We start from the raw sequence: 16072 nt of genomic DNA, 5'->3' as shown, positions 1-16072 counted from the left end.
TGTTCTCCATGCTCATGAGTCCTACTTGGCTACCTCCCAGATGAATGAATCCATCAGACCCCCTTTTACTGGGTGACCTCATGTGAGCCACCAAACCCCAACTTTATTGTCTGTAGAATAGGCAGGATGTCATGGATATAAAGATTCTGGAGGATAATATATGTGAGAACATCTGACATATTGCAGGTGCTCAATAAATGCCATTTTCACCTGTAATCCCTTGGGAAGCTGAGGCATGAGGGTCACTGTGAGTTCAAGGCCAGCCTAAACCACACATAACAAGACCCCATTTCCACCAAAAAAAAAAAAGAGGCCATTTTCTTTTTCTTGGGATTTCAAGGTATTCAAAGAGTGAGATGAACATTGTTAATACTTTTTTGTGTTTCATTCATTCAGCAAATGTTTGTTAAACAATCATTGTGCAACAGGTGCTGGGGAAATGGTCGTAGGACCCTAGGATCTCTGTCCTGCTAGACTGGCCAGTGGGTGGAGAAGATGGCCACTGTGCAAACCTGCTGTGACTGATCACAGTTCAGGAAGAGCCACAGTGGAAACAAGAATCTGTATTAGCCAGTGCTGATGTGAGGGGCTGCTTTCTTAGAGGAATTCGGGACAACTCCTGTGAGGAAGTGGCATTGGAGCAGTGAATTAAATAATGGGGACCAAGAGGCTTGCAATGCTAGGATCTGAACAATGAACATTCCAGGCAGTTATCAAGGGCCAAAGCCCTGAGGGGGAAGGTGATGGTGTTTCCCAGAACCAGAAGGAGGTCATGTGGTGAGACTGGATGGCGGGAAGGGCTTAGGATTCCTAGGGGAAACTTTGGGTTGCATTATGGGTGCTGTGGTAGCCGCTGGGAGAAACTGAGGAACAGAGAGGAAGTGAAGGGTGGACAGCAGGGGCACTGGGCCAGCATCTGTGACGTGGTCCAAAGGCTTGAGAGCTGAGGCCTGAGTTTCTCCTCCCAGGGTCAGCTCATTCCACATCAGGCACATCCCAGTTTCTTGTCCCGAGATGCCAGAAGGAGTGGAGGAGGCTGATCAGAGGTGGGAGAAAGGCTCTGCAGAGCACCCCACTTCTGAGGCATCGGATCCCCAGACCTCTGTCTTGTCTGTATCAGTGGCATCCTGCAGGAAGGTCCTGCCCAGAGCGGGGGATGGGGTAAGCTTCCCACAGCACCCAGCCGTGTATGTGAGGAGGATAATCCTGGCCCTCGGATGCGGCTTCTGCCCTCTTCTTCCCCCTGCAGACCCTGGCGAAGGGACAAAACGGGCTGCCTGAGACCTGAAGGCTGGTGGATGCCCTGTTTTGTTTTGTTTTTTCATGCTTCACCCGTATGTCCAAAGGCAACTGGAGTCCACACCTCTGGAGCTCGTGGCCATTTCTAATGCTCCTGGGAATGTGCTTGGTCACAGAGTTAGCATGAGCAAACTGAGTCCCACAGAACGGAGGAGACTCAGAGCCACCACAGAGGTAGCCCCTAACCTTGGCCTGGTCTGGCCCAGAGCACCTGCTTTTTGCTGAGTTCTGCAGGGCCAGATGTCTACCACTCAGTGACGAGTCTGTCCCAAGTCTGTCCACTGCACATTACTGCTCAGGAATGGAGCGACTCAGACCCCAGGAACCTTCCACCAAAGATCTGGGAAGAATGGACGGGGGGCAATCCCATACCAGGGCACAAGGGAGTGGTTTCCAGTGCCAGAATTGATGCCCCTTTCTTTAAGGGCTTTTCGTCAAACCACCTGCTACGGCCCTCTCCATATCCTAAAGCACCTGCTCCTGTCCAGCCACAGGTCAGCTGCTGACCTCATCCATAAGGCTTTCTGCCCCTTGGGCTGTTCCCTCACAGACCCCTGGGTTTTCCCCGTTCTGTGAGCACACAATCATAGGCACTATGATCTTGTTCCGGGTTCCTCTCAGTGCCCAACACAAGGGCTGAAGTTTAACAGATAGGTCATGAATAAAGGATAAAGGGACGAATGAATGAATGAATGAACAGATGAATGAGCTAATTCTCAGTCAGGAACTATCAGGCAGAAGTCTACAACATTTACACCACACTCTGCGTGCTCCATCATCGGGCTGTCAGCCTTTACTGTGCCCCTCTCCCAGGCTCTGCCGCTGGGCAGGAGTTCCTCCGTCTCTCTAAGGCTGGCTTTTCTGTGCCAGTAAAATGGGGATATTGATAATGATCTCCAGCTCACAGGCTATTGTGAGAATAAGCACTCAATAAATGTCAACTCTTATTATCATTATGTCTATCTGATGATCATTCAGACGTTTGTTCCAACATCTTCTGTATGTCAGATGCCACTTTTGGCATGAGAATATAAGGTAAACAAGGTAGATGATGTGGCCCCAGACTTTGTGAATCTGGTTGCCTTTTTGTGTGTGTGTGTGTGTGGTGGTACCAAGGATTGAACTCACAACCTCACGTTGCACTTACTATGTAGTGCAGGCTGGCCTCAAAGTCACAGCTATCCTCCGCCTCAGTCTCCGAAGTATTGGGATTACCAGCATGTGCCATCATCTCCTAGACGATCTTTATCAAATCATAAGCAAGTGATTGAGAATTAAAAGCCAAGGGACATGAGAACACAGGACAGGGAGCTCAGGTAAGCAACTCCGGGAAGCCGGGTCTTCAGGGCCCTGGACAATAAGGTGGGGGCGCTAGGACGTGGACACGGAGCAGGAGAAGGAAAGAAGGGGCTCAGTCCTGCAATGCCCATGCCACCCTGCCCACGGAAGCACTAACCAATGGGGAAAACAGCCCGGCCTGCATTTGCTCACCCTCAGGTCCCGCATAAGGGAAAGCGTAGAGGTTAGAACACGGCAGTAACCGGCTCAGAGTGCCACCTCCTTTCAGAAGCAGCCCCCGGTGTGCCCTCACGCTGCCCGGCTTATCTTCCCGGGCCCAGCACCGCCTGCTGTCCCCACGGGGATGCACTCCAGGTTCCGCTTGACTCACTGTGGAGTGTGCGTTCCCAAGGACAGGGGCTGTGCTGTCCATGTGGCATCCTCAGTGTCCCAGATGGCACCAGGCCCACAGAGAACCTCCTTATGGAGTTGTTGAATTAGTGAATGAATGAGGAGACACTAAATGCACGTGCGTGTGTGTGCACATGTGTGTTAGAACCATAAACTGCAACCAGATCCAGGAAGATTTCTGCCTTTGCTTTGTATTAATTTTTTGTTTGCTTTTGTTTTCTCTTTTTGGGACCAAGGATCAAACTCACTAACTCCTGCTTACCAAGCAAGTGCTTGAACCGCTGAGCTAAGTTCCCGGCCCTATGCTTTCTATTAATTTTAATGATGGCAAGTCACTCACCTTATCAAACCTCAGTTTCCTCATCTGTGAAATGGAGCCAACACTGCTTTGCTGAACCTCCTGGTAGCCATGTGCATCAAATGTGGTACAAAGTGCCCAGAATGGGCCTAGCACACAGTAGGTGCCCAGCAAGCCATCCTGCCATGCTGATGGAGCAGGACGGGCCAGGCTCATGGGGGGAGCCCAGGACTGAGCTTCCCTGCAGGACACAAAGGAAGCTGACACTGGATCTGTCCCGACACCTGAACTCGCCGGTAATTTATTGATGCTGCATGCTGGCACCTGGCAGCTGCTTGGGTCAGCCTTAGGGAGCAGGGTACCCCATCCCACAGTCACGCAGGCAGGGGCAGGGATCAAGGGTCTGCCTGGGACAGGAAAAATGGTGGGCTAGCCCCACGAATGCCCTGGAAATCAGGGAAAACTGTGTGGTCTGTGCCGGGCCTGAGCTCATGAAGGGCAGGATGGGCAGAATTTGAACAAAAATAGTGAGAGCGGCGTCCGGGCCTATTGTGAGCCGGGAACTTTGTTCTGAGGCCCTGTTCACGTTGAGTAGGTCAGGAAACGGCACCGGGGAGGGGCTATGCGTGCTGAAGGCCCACTAGTGAGTGGGAGGGGATCGGAACGCAGTCTGCCCGCTCTGCTCTGCCTCAGATACTCATGGCCACTCTGTCCTCATCGGGCCAGTGGGGCAAAGGGGCACATACATACAAGTAACCAAAGGAGCAGCCCTGAGCGAAGAACCCCGGGCAGCCCGTGTAGAGAGCCCCACCTGTCGCCAGCCTCCTGGTGGCCGAGACCGTCCACTGGCTTCAGGGGCACGAAGCAACCCGGGCAGGGGGTGCAGGTGGGGCAGGGAGGAGCGGGAGGTGGGAATGTCCCCCTGGGGGGGCAGAGGGCTCTAGGCATGCCAGGCTCTGGGCCTCCCTGAGCGCACCACGGGGAGCCAGGGGAGCTTTTCAGCAACAAAGACACTGTTTTCCCAGCTTGAATGTGCTAAGGGGCCAGCCGCCAGAGGGGTCCAGTCCCAGCCCCTGCCCTTAGCAGCCCTCTGGGCCTGGTCTGCTCACCCCCTCAGCTCTCCTAGGTCCCTCTTCTGAAGCACTCAGGCTGTGTGCCACAGTGCCACCCTTGCCCAGGGCTCCCTTCCAGGCCCACTGCCTCCTGGAAGCCTGTCCTGCTACACCAGCCCTGTTAGGTGCCTCGGGCTCAGAGTCACCAGGGCCTGGCAGGCAAGGACCCGCCCTCCCCAGACTGCAGCACTCAAGTGCACGAAGACTGGCGCATTGCCTGCCTGGAGATCTTCCTCAACTACTTCCTTCCAGACTGGCTGCAGCTAGAGCAGGACTGACCTGAACTCCACCCACTGAAACCTCTTCCCTGACCATAGCCTTTGAGGCCCTAGGGTCAGCTGTACCTAAAGGTCCTTCGCTTTTTCACTTGGTACCTTGGTGCTGAATTTCTTGCAACCCAAGAGCCCTGCCCATGTGGTTAGCTCCAGCCTCCTCTGATGTAGCCCAGACATCCTTACAACCTTTTACAGATGCTCTGCCTCTTGGTCCCTCACCTGCCCCGCCTGCCCCCAAAGGTCTGTTTTCTCAATTCTGACCTCTGTTACTCTCCATCACACCAGGATTGAGTCCTAAGTCTTTTGCTTGGCCTCTAAGTACCCCTTTCTGTGCCAGTCATCCTGAACTGTCCATTTCCCCAACAAGACTATGCCTTGTCTATGCTGCTCCCCTCACTGGGACTGCCTTTCCTGGAGAACTCCTACTCATCCTTCCAGACCCTGTTTGACCAGAGGGGGTGAGAGGACTTTTCCTGCCTGGTGCTTTAGGGCCCAAGCTAGTCTTCCTCAGAGCAATGACCGTATACTGTGGCTGGTCTCTTTGGTGTGGCTGCTTTAGCATTTTTCAGAGGCAAAGATATGTCCTGTTCACTTCTGCTTTCCCCAGAGGCCTCCTGGTAGTAATTGTCCACTGACTGACGACATGCAGGGCACTCCATCCAAGGTTAGAGTCTCAAAAGTCTTGTAAGTGTTTTCTGGGCAGCTCCTCCAATTAGCCCCGCACTGGATTTTCTTTATTTCAGGATTTTTCAGAGCCTTTGATTAGCTAGCACACTTTAATTCTCCATGAAATAAAGAAAACACGGAAAGAGAGAGAGAGAACATCAAAGTGTCCCATACTACTGACTTGAGTTAATCTAACATACAATTTCTACTTCAGGGATGGGGAAACTGAGGCCCAGAAAAAACAGGAACATATCCAGGCACTTGAAGCAGACCTAGGCCTGGGGCCCAGCCTCCTGCCCCCCAGCCAGAGCTGTTCCCCGTCTGCTTCTGGCCCTCTCTAGGAAGAAGTCAGTCCTGGAGCAAAGCTCTGGAGCCAGACTGCCTGCCTGAGTCTCGGGCCCTCTCGTCCTCTCTCCCGGCCCGTGTGTCCGTAGCTGAGTAACAAAACCTCTGTTTTCTTGATGTTCTCATCTGCCAGGTGTTAACAGGGACAGCTCCTGCCTCTTGGGGATGCTATCGGGGTTCAAGTGAAGTCGCCCACATAAAAGCACTTAGCATGGTGCCCAGCACACAGTAGGTCCTCCGTCAACTGCCTCTGGCTCCGCTGGGACCTTCTCAGGAAGCACACACAGTTCCCCGTGCCCGGAGGGAAGGACCCAGACCAGCCTGAGGGTCAGGCCATTGTCCCTCCAGGGCTGCCCAGCACAGGGATCTGTGGAAGCCCCACAGTGGGGTTTCCTCCTCCCTCTGTGCGTATGAGGCATTTTCCTTTAGAGGAAAAGCCCTTCGCTTCCATTTTGTCTCTAGTAATTGGATTTTGTTGAGCATTCCTGACAGGTGGGTCATGTGCGTGGCAAGGCCTTGGGTTTTGCCGGCTACTGGCATGTCCTAGGGACAGCACCTGGCCTTGGGGTGACCCAGGGGGTCTTCTTCCCAGGAGATTTCTTCCTAGAGGTTTCAGAACCTGCCCTGAAAGGCTAAGGCCCAGAGGCAGAGCCCCAGCCACCCTCAGCCTGGGTCTGGGTCTGCGGCGTGGGAGTGGCCTCTGCGAGTGTCTGGTCTCCAGCCCTGGCCCCTTGAGGAGAGCCGTCCAACACCATGGGGTGGGTCTCGGGGCTTCTCCACATCTTCAACCACTAAACCAGGGCAGCTGCCATGTGAGAGCGGGAGAGGTTTCAGTGAGACACAGGAGGGACTTCGGCCTGGCCACGGCTAACGCTGGGCTATGGCGGCCTGGGACAGAGCACTAAACAGAAATCAAGACAGCTGCACCTGAGGTCCTAAGGCACTGAGCTCCGCAGGCCGCTTTCTCTCTCCTGGGTTTGCTCGGCCACAGAACAGGGCTAGAATTTCTTTTGTCAGAGATTTCTGACAGGGCAATGAGTCTCAGTTTCCCCATCTGTGACATGAGGAGTTTGGGTGCTTTCCAACGTCCCCTCTCTGTTGGTGCTAAGAAACCATGACTGACCCAGTGAAGTCTGACCTCATTCATCTTCCTGGCCATTGCCAGAGGCTGCAGATGTGCTGGCTACTTTAGCTTCCTCGAATTTCCCAGCTCCCTCTGGCCCCAGGGCCTTTGCACAAGCCCTTCCCACCTTGGCACAAATTCACCTAATTAATTCCAACTCATCTGTGCAGCTCTCAGTGCCTTCTTTCATCACCTCCTGAAAAGTGCCCAAGGTGCCCTCCTCTGTGACTCACTCACATGGAGCCTGCTGCTTCTCCGAGTAACACTTAACCCCATGCATCTCTCACTGACACAGTCCTCCCACTGAGGTTCTATGAGGGCAGAGAGTGGAGCTGCCACAGTCCCTGCTGTGTGCCTGATGCCCAGCACAGGGCCTGGCACAGAGCAGATGCTCAACATATAGCTGCTGAGCAGAGGGGTTGGTGACCCCAGTTCCTGGGAGCAGGACTGGGCCACCAGTGCTCACCGCTCCAAGGACCATGCAGAGTGGACCTGGGTGGGACAGTGAGTGTCCCCTCTGTCCCTGCAGTCCTAGGGGCAGGGAGCCTCAGACAGGGAGGCAGCTCCAGGGCACATAGGTAGAGGAAGCCACAGCACTGACCAGTAGGGGACGGGGAAAGACCCTGGGCTGGCAGAGCTGGAGGGTTCCCTAGTCACACCTTGACAAGGTTAGAAACTGAGCAGGGGTGAGGTCTGCCTGAGTTTTCCCCACCAGTTGGCAGCAAGGTGGGAAGTTTTCCTTTCCAGTGGCCCTGAGGATTGGACCCAGGGTCTTTGCACGGGGCTGCATCCCCAGCCCATATTTTTTTATTTTGAGGCAGGGTTTTGCTAAGTTGAATTCAAACTTGCAATCCTCCTGCCTCAGCATCCCAGACTGCTGGGATTACAAGTGAGCACTACGATGCCTGACTGGACCCCATAACCCTTGCACGCCTGCAGTCTTTTCTTCCAGGGGTAGAGGAAGAAGATTCCCATGTTGGGACCCAGGTGAGCCCGTGACTGTGAGTCCCAGATCAACTGTACCTGCGGACAGGCTTGAAGTGGCACAGCTGGCAGGAGCACCCTGAAGATCTGAGCCCCAGCCCTGGCACTCAGCAGCTGTGTGACCCTGGTTGGGCCACTTTCCCCTCTGTGCTTGGGTTAGCACGCAGGAGTAAGGCCCTTCATGCAGGGAGCGGTCTGGGATGCTCTGCTCGCTCCACACCACCTGGCTCAGCACTGAGCCGCGGGGCCCTCTCGGCACCACGCCCTGGGCTGAGGAGGGCGGCTACAGGACCTTCAGCCACCAGAGTGACCTCGTCTGCCTCCCACGCCCACACATCCCTCCCCCGCCCCAGGCAGGGGCTCTGTGACCGTCTCCTGTCACCGAGGAGGAAACCGAGGCTGGGGCATGGCTTGTCCGGGCTCCATGGCAGGTGACTCTTCCGAAGGACCCATGCTCAGAGCCTGCTCCTGTGACATTGGCCCTGGGGGGGGCCAGGGGCTCAGGGGCACAGAGAGGTGGTGGCCCAGGCATAGTGTGTGAGGAGGGGGTGGGGCTGGCAGGAAGTGTGTGTGGACCCCAGCCCTGGGCTGCACCTCAGGGGTGCCCTGCTGGGCAGTCATACTCTGTGCCCGTTGTAGGCAAGTGCTCCATGTGTGACCAGGTCTGCTACTCCACTGTCTGCCCGTGGGTCATGAGGGCCATCCCGCCATGAGGCTCGGAGCAGGAAAAGGACTTGCCCAGCGCTGTGCAGCTCAGTCTGGGTCTTCACTCTGTTCTCTGGGGTGAGCACAGACCACACTGCCCCTGCCCTAGCTGGAAGTGTCTGTCAGGGACCTGAGAAGACAGCTGAATCCACAGGGGCAGGGTCTCTAGGGCTCCCAGAGCCTGAAAGGTAGAAATTCAAGAGTCTTTCTTAGTGCTGAAGGAGTCTATGATCCTTTTTATAAATGGAGAGATTGAGGCAAAAATAAATAAAAGAATAGATTACATTCAGGACCAGTAGATGGAGGGAGGGACACATCAGAACCCAGGGTAGTAGCACTGGATATAGTGGCACTCGGGAGGCTGAGGCAGGAGGATCACTGCAAATTCAAGGCCAGCCTACGCTACATAGCAAGTTCAAGGCCAACCTGAACTGCATAATAAGACCCTCTCTAAAAAAAGAACACAGTGTAACAAGTGCAAGGGCCCTGTGGTTGGCACAAGATATGAACTAAAGCCAGAGAGAACTATAGTGAGAAGAAGCTGGAGAGGTGGGCTGGGGCCAGACTAGGAAAAGAGTTTGGATTCTAGGCTACAACAATGTGAGGCCACGGGATTGGGAAGGTGCAGACACATCTAGCTCAGGTATTTAAGAGACCCCACTCTGGCTACTGCGTGCAGGGAACATTGGCAAGAGTCCCATCCTCTCCCCTGACCTCCAGCCAGACCTGCTTCCCCTGGATGACTCAGCCTGGCTGCGCAGGGGCCGATGGGCACCTGGGCAGGACGTGTCCGAACCTGAACTCTGGATCCACCTGACTGCCCTCCCCTGACCCCTGTTTTTCCAGTTCCTCAGGCCAAAATCTCAGGACACTCCGGCCCCCGCTCTTGCCGCGGTCCATCAGCAAGTTCCTCTGGCTCTACCAGGGTCTGAGCATCTCTCAGCACCCAGCTGCTACAGGGATACTGCACCAGTGTCCAGCTCCCCTGGTCTCCACTACAGGCAGCAGGAGGGAGATCACTAGAGCACAGGCCAGACCACATCCCTGCCTCCCCAGAGCCTCAGGACCCCTGTTCCTGTGGGGTGAAGTCCCACCCTGCCTGGCCTCTGTCCCTGCTCCTGCCATCCCTTCTGCTGTGGCACTTCCCTCCCCACTGGTTCTTCATGGCAGCCCATGGTGTTCTGCCCCTGGGCATTTGCACATGCTGTACCCTTTGTCAGCAGTGCCTGTCCCCAGGTCTGCAGGGCCAGCTCCTTTGTGTCACCACCAGCTGTCACCTTCTCAGCAAACCTCAACTGGAGTGGCAAGCCTGCACCAAGTGTAGCTCAGTGGGAAGGCACTTGCCTAGCATGTGGAAGACCCAGGGTTCCATTCTCAGTATCAAAAATAAAGTAATATAAAATAAAATAAATAAATAGGCAAACTCCCTTCTTCCTTCACACATGTTCTTTTCTCCAAAATCTGTCCTGCTTTTGACCACACTGTGCAATGGACTCATGTATCCTACTGCCCTTGGCTCACATCCATGAGGATTTCAGCTTCCTAGGGGCAAGAGTCCTTGAATAGTTGGTGCCACGGTGCAGATGGGTCACCCCAGCACTCAGGAAGCCGAGACAGGAGATTTGCTACAAATCTGAGGTCAGGCTGAGATACACAGTGAGTTCCAGGCCAGTCTGAAATACATAACAAGACCTGTTTCAACAAAAACAACAGCAAACAGAATCTTCGAGGTTTTTTGTTGTTTGTTTTTGTTTATTCTTCTTTCTGAGATGGCGTTTTCTTAGTCAGTTCAGGCTGGCCTGGAACTCACCATGTAGCCCAGGGTGGCTTCAGACGCACACTGACCCTCTTGCCTCAGCCTCCCGGAGTCACCAGAGGAGGTTTGGGGACTTTGCTGTCAATTCCACTGAACCTTGAGGGTCTGTCCTCTGAGTGCTGGGAAAGAAACGGCTCTGATTGCCTCTCACAGAGAGGGAAACCGAGGCTCAGGGAGGGAAATGGTTTGCTTGGGGCACAAGGCAGGGACACACTGCGGCCAGGACTGGATGCGCCCTCGCCTCCACTCTGTCCGGCTCAGGCTGAGCGTGGGCCGTGGCTGCACTCTAAGCCGGTCTGTGGCGGATGGCCAGGAGGAGGTGGCAGGGTCAGCACTCCCCCAGTGTCCCCTCCCTGGGAGGAAGCCCAGCACCGCCCCAGTGGTGCAAGAGCAGCCTTGGGAAAGACCCGGCACCAGGTCCGTTGGGCAGACCCCAGGACGGCCTGGGCCTCGGCGAGAGAGGAAGTCAGCAGGATCCAAAATAGGTCCAGGCTTGGGGAAGTGAAAGTGGGCACTGGGGACACTCGGCTGGAGGAAGGCTTGGGCCTCCGGGCTTGAGGCTGGCGGTGATGGTCTCCCGGCCTCCCTGGTCTGGGGACACGGGGCCTGCGAAGGGACCCCTCTCGAAAGCCACGAGACGCTATGTCACATCAGCTCCCTGGTCCTCAGTCTCCTCACCTGTAACCTGGGAATAAGGGTAGCACCTGCCTCCAGAGAGACAGCAAAGGTGTGGTGAGCCTGGGTCCCAAAGCTGCTGCTGGGATTCCAGATCCGAACTGCTGCCTCCTCCTCCAGGGAGCCTCTCAGACTCTGAGGTCAGGACTCTCGACCCAGTGTCCGCAGCCCCTCTAATGCTCTGTTCACAGGCGCCTTTTCTCCTAGAGGCAGAAGGTCTTCCTGTGCCTTCAGTGTCTCTGGGCCCAGCTCCAAGCCTGCATGTGGGAGGTGCCACACGGTGGGCAGGGGCAGCAAGGGCAGAGGCAGGCAGGCACCTGTGTTAGAACCTGAGCCCTAGCTCCTCTGGGCCAGTGTAGATTTGTGGCAAGAGGAGGGCCCTGAGTGTAGGAAATCCCACATCCCCTGGGCCTCAGTTTTCCCTTCTGTAAAATGGGAGAACCTGTGACTGGAATGTGCTCAGTGGTAGAGCACTAGCTTAGCATGCATGAAGCCCTCAATTCGATCCCCAGCATCACACACACACACACACACACACACACACACACACACACACACGAATATGTACAGACACTTGGAAACAAGACCTACAGCTTTTCTGTACCATGTCAACAAAGCGTGTATCACAGAAGATGCTACCTCTGCACGATATGGTGGTACATTCCTGTGATCCTGGCACATGGGAGGCTGAGGCAGGAGGACTGCAACCTCAAGACTAGCCTGTATAGTATTGTCTCAGAAATCTAAATCCAAAAAGCCCAAGCTGCCATCCAGGCACCATAGAGCATGTGAGGGGCAGGGCAGCTCTAAGGAGGGACCGACCCTTCAGATACAGAACCGTAGACCCTCCACTCTCCAGCCCCTATCCTGGTGAGGAGCAGAAAAACCTCACAGGTGGGGCTGGGGACTTGCCGGCCGCACACTTGAGGAGCCAACAGCCTGCAGGGACTTCTGTCACTCAGACTTTCCAGATGAATCCCAGAGACGCAGGCTGCCTGTCCAAGCCACACAGCAAACTGGGCTGAGCAGGCAGGGCGCCTGGTCCCCTGACATCCGTGCCATCCACATCAGAGCTGCTGCCCACCCGGGGCTGGGGTCTGCAGAGTGTGTATCTCCGTTGTAGTCACTTGCAGTCACCCCACAAAGGAGGACCCTGAGCCCCCCCTTCCACCCGGGGGGCTTCTTTGCTTTTTTCCTTCTCTATTTTTAGTACTGGATTTGAACCAAGGACCTTCACACTGAGCTATATCCCCAGGCCTTTTTTATTTTTTATTTTGAGACAGGGTCTCTTTAAGGCACTAACTGGCTATCCTTTTGTCTCAGCCTCCCAGAGAACTGGGATGACAGGTGTGTGTGCCATCGGGCCCAATCCCTGGGGCTTCCTCAAAGCTCCTGGGTCTCTTGCAGGGGACTTCAAGCCAGGGAACCCACCCAGAGCTGAGCTCCCCAGGAGGTCCCCAGAGTCTCGCTCAGCCTCCTGTCCTCCGCCTTGCAGGGCATCCACCCAGATGGACCAGGAAAGAGCGAACCCTCCGGGGCTGGGGATTTATCTCAGGGGCATAAGCGCCTGCCTTGCAAGCAGGCAGTTGTGAGTTCGATCCCTGATACCGATAAAAAGGAAAAAGACCAAAAAAAAAAAAAAAAGCCCTCCATGGCTCGCCAAGGACCAGCTGATGCTCCCCTGGTGCAACTGCAGCTCACTGGGGTCTCCCAGGAACTCAGCGGGCCCACCTTGGCCATGAGTCTTATTGTACAGATGGAAAACTCCAGCCCGTCCCGTGTCAGGGCTGACTGGGGTCACCCTCACCGTCTCCTCTGCCCCTTCCCAGTGGCCATCACGTGGGCCTCCTATGGTAGCACCTCTGCTCTGCAAACCCAGCACCCCTGAAGCTCTCTGCAGCTTGTGTGACTCACCTGGCCGCTGGGCCCTGTGACCTCCTGGCCAGGAGAACCAGCCTCCTTGGGCTTGGGTCTCCAGAGTGCATCTGGCAGCCGGGGCTCCATCCCCAGTCATCAGTCTCCTCCATCCACCTCCTCCCCGCCGATCTCTGCTGGCCGCCACGTCCCCGTCCCCGAGGCCAGAGCTGAGCAGCAGCCTCCTCTGCAGCCCCTGCTCTGGTCTCAGCTTCCCAAGCACGGGATCCTGTGCTGCGGCTCCCTGGCAGCATCGCTAAGGTCCTCAGCTCTGTCTGCCTCTGCCTGTCTGTCTCTCTTTCTTGCTCTGTTTCTCTCTGTCTCTTTCTCTGCCTCTGTCTCTGTCTCTCTGTCTGTCTGTCTGTCTGTCTCTCTCTCTCTCTCTGGTACTGGGAATCAAACTCAGGACCTAGAGCTTGCCAGGCAGATGCTGTCACACTGAACTGCGTCCCTGGCCTCTGTCTTTCTGGCAGTGTCTCTCTCTGTCTGTCTAGCGCTGACCCCTTCCTCTCTCTCCCCGACTTCTCCGTGCCCCCCTTCCCCCTGACCAGCAGATCCTGACCTGCTAACCCTCCCTCCCTGCACTCCTGCCCTCCCTCCCCTCCCTGGGCTCACTCTGGTCCTCCTCCCAGCTGCCCCTGGCTGGGGCTTCTGTCCCTGCTGCCCACAGACGATCCTCCACCTGGCAGCCCAGGAGCACCGCTTGGAGGAGGTCACCTGTGTCCCTGCGCTGGCCCTGCAGCCCCTCCAGCCTGAGCGGGAGGTGGGTTCCTCGAAGGCCTCGCCCTGCTCCCGCCCCTCTGCACAGGGGTTCGCAGCCCCAAGCCTGCCCTCCCTCTGGGTTCCTGTGGACCCTGTGCCCACGCCCCGGCTCCAACCCACCGCATGGCCCCTCCCTACCTTCCTTGTCCGCTGGGCACCCAGGACAGTCCCTGGACTTCATTGTCTCCTGTTGTAATCGCCCTCCCTGGAGGAGGCAGAGGCTCTGCCCTCTGTCTCTGTCCTCTCTGAGCAGCCTCCCTTGACCGCTGTCACAGTCCCCCAAGCTCCCCGGCCCCCCTTGCTTTCTCTGGCTGTAACTTCTGAGAGGGGCGGTCCAGGAGGGGACATCTTGTCCCCCATCCTGTCCTGTCCCCAGCACTCAAACAGTGCCAGGCCTAGAGGGGATAGTGTCTGACCATGGAAATGCAATCTATGGGGCTGTGAATATGGACAGCTCGGGGGAGACACTGAGGAGGCCCGGCAGGGTGGCATGGAGGGGACACCCAGGGGCTTGAAGGTGGTGGGATGCCCAAGGAAGCGGCAGATGGCAGAGGCCCTGAGCCTGGGGTGCACAGAAACAAGCTGGCATGACCAGAATCCAGGGCGCATGGGTGGGCCAGTGCGGGGACAAGCTCATTGAGCCGCTGGCTCCCTGTGTCTGCACTGCCCACCTGCCACCCGATGGCCCTTCCGCCTCCCTCCCTCAGGGCCTTTGGCCACACTGTCCCTCTGCCAGGACACTAGGTCCCGGGTGGCTGGTTCCTGCCCAGCACAGGCCGGCGGCTCCCATGTCACCTCTCACCACCAGGCCTGGCCACCTGTCCCAAGCAGCCCTCCCCCGGCTCCGGCTCTCCCTGTCCATCACAGGGCCCTTTGGGGCCTTTTGTGGTGTTTGACAAAAGTAACAATCACCCCCGATGGAGCATGGCAAGCCACACCTGTAATCCTGGCACTCTGGGAGGCTGAGGCGGGAATATCACAACTTCAACCCAGACTGGGTTATTTAGCAAATTATCGAAACCTGATTCAAAATAAAAAAGTAAAAAAAAAAAAAAAATAATAATAAAATATAAAGGACTGAATATGTAGCTCAATCCCATTACAAAAAAAAAAAAGACTGTCACCCCATATGTTTTGACCTGTGTGTTTTCAGTGCCCTCACCTCTTGAGATATAAACTCTCCATGGATTCTATTCCCTGAAGTCTCTGCAGATGAGCACGGGGCCTGGTGTAGAGTAGATGAGGAATAAACTGTGGAATTTGAGAGTCTAATCTCTTCCCTATAAGAGACCGTACTTGAAATTCAGAGAGGGTGAGTCATTTGCTAAAGGTCACACAGCAAACCAAAAAGAAAACCACAGCTGGAACCTGGTTCCGCTTGCTCGACTGCATCCAGCACTTTTCAGCTCCGTTGTCCAGCCCCACCCTCGACTTTCACACGTGACCTCCGCTCCCAACCACTCTCTCTTGGTTCTGGGGAGAAAAAGAAATGGGTAGAAAAAGTGAAGGGGGCAGAACAGGGGTGTGTCAGCGATGAAGTGTCCGCAGGACTCCCAAGTCCCTCCCCACAGACTCCAGGAGGCTGGACACCGGGCCTGGGGTCTCCGAGCCCCTGACCGCGTCCAGCCCAGCCCTGGCCAGCCTGAGCAGAAAGGGTTAAGGTCTGCACTTGGCTCCGGCTCGGCTCGTTGTGGACCATGGCTGGGACCGAACATCTGTCTGTTGCTATGGTTGCCGTACACTTGAAGGGGACGGCTGGGTAATTACGGCAAATGCCAGCGAGCCGGCGAGCTGTGCCTGGAAGTAACTGCTCGGGCCCCTTGCCCGGCTGGTGGTGCAGCCTCGGCCCCATCCTGGCCGTCACTCTGCAGAGTTCTGTCCCACACGTAGGCTCCTGGACCACGGAAGAGCTGCCGAGGCCTCCATGGAAGGACCAGGCCTGGTAGGAACCGCTGGGAAGTCTGGAGGCGGACGGACCCTGGCGGCCTTTGGCACTGGAGGCCTGGGGCATGGCCTGCTGGTCCAGGACAGTTCTGATAATGCGCCGGAGGCTCAGTGTCCTGCCCCGGGGAGAAGCCCTGTCATGCATCTTTGGGCCGGAGAGGCCTTTGGAACCCAGGAGCCAGCAGGCAAAGCTGCCTACATCCTGTTCCACTTGCCAGGTAATGTGGGTGGCCTCTGTCCCCAAGCTCCAGCCTCCTCTTCCTCTCATGAAGAGGAGATTAACTGGGACAGAGCCCAGGAAGAGGTGGCTCTGGGGTAGGAAATGTTTGCCCCAGACTCGACCGTGGGCAGCTGGAGAGCCTCAAGCTGCTGCAGGGATAGAGTGTCCCCACGGCTGACGAGGAGGCCAGTCACGGGTTACACGCTCAGATCCAGGCTCTGAGGTCCGAGAGAGGCAGGCTTCCA

Source organism: Cavia porcellus, unplaced genomic scaffold (assembly GCF_034190915.1).
Source record: "Cavia porcellus strain 051 isolate PalLab524CR breed Dunkin Hartley unplaced genomic scaffold, mCavPor4.1 scaffold_5, whole genome shotgun sequence".
NCBI classification, from domain to species: domain Eukaryota; kingdom Metazoa; phylum Chordata; class Mammalia; order Rodentia; family Caviidae; genus Cavia; species Cavia porcellus.
The sequence above is the reverse complement of the archived record's forward strand: the minus strand, read 5'-3'. Positions refer to the sequence as shown.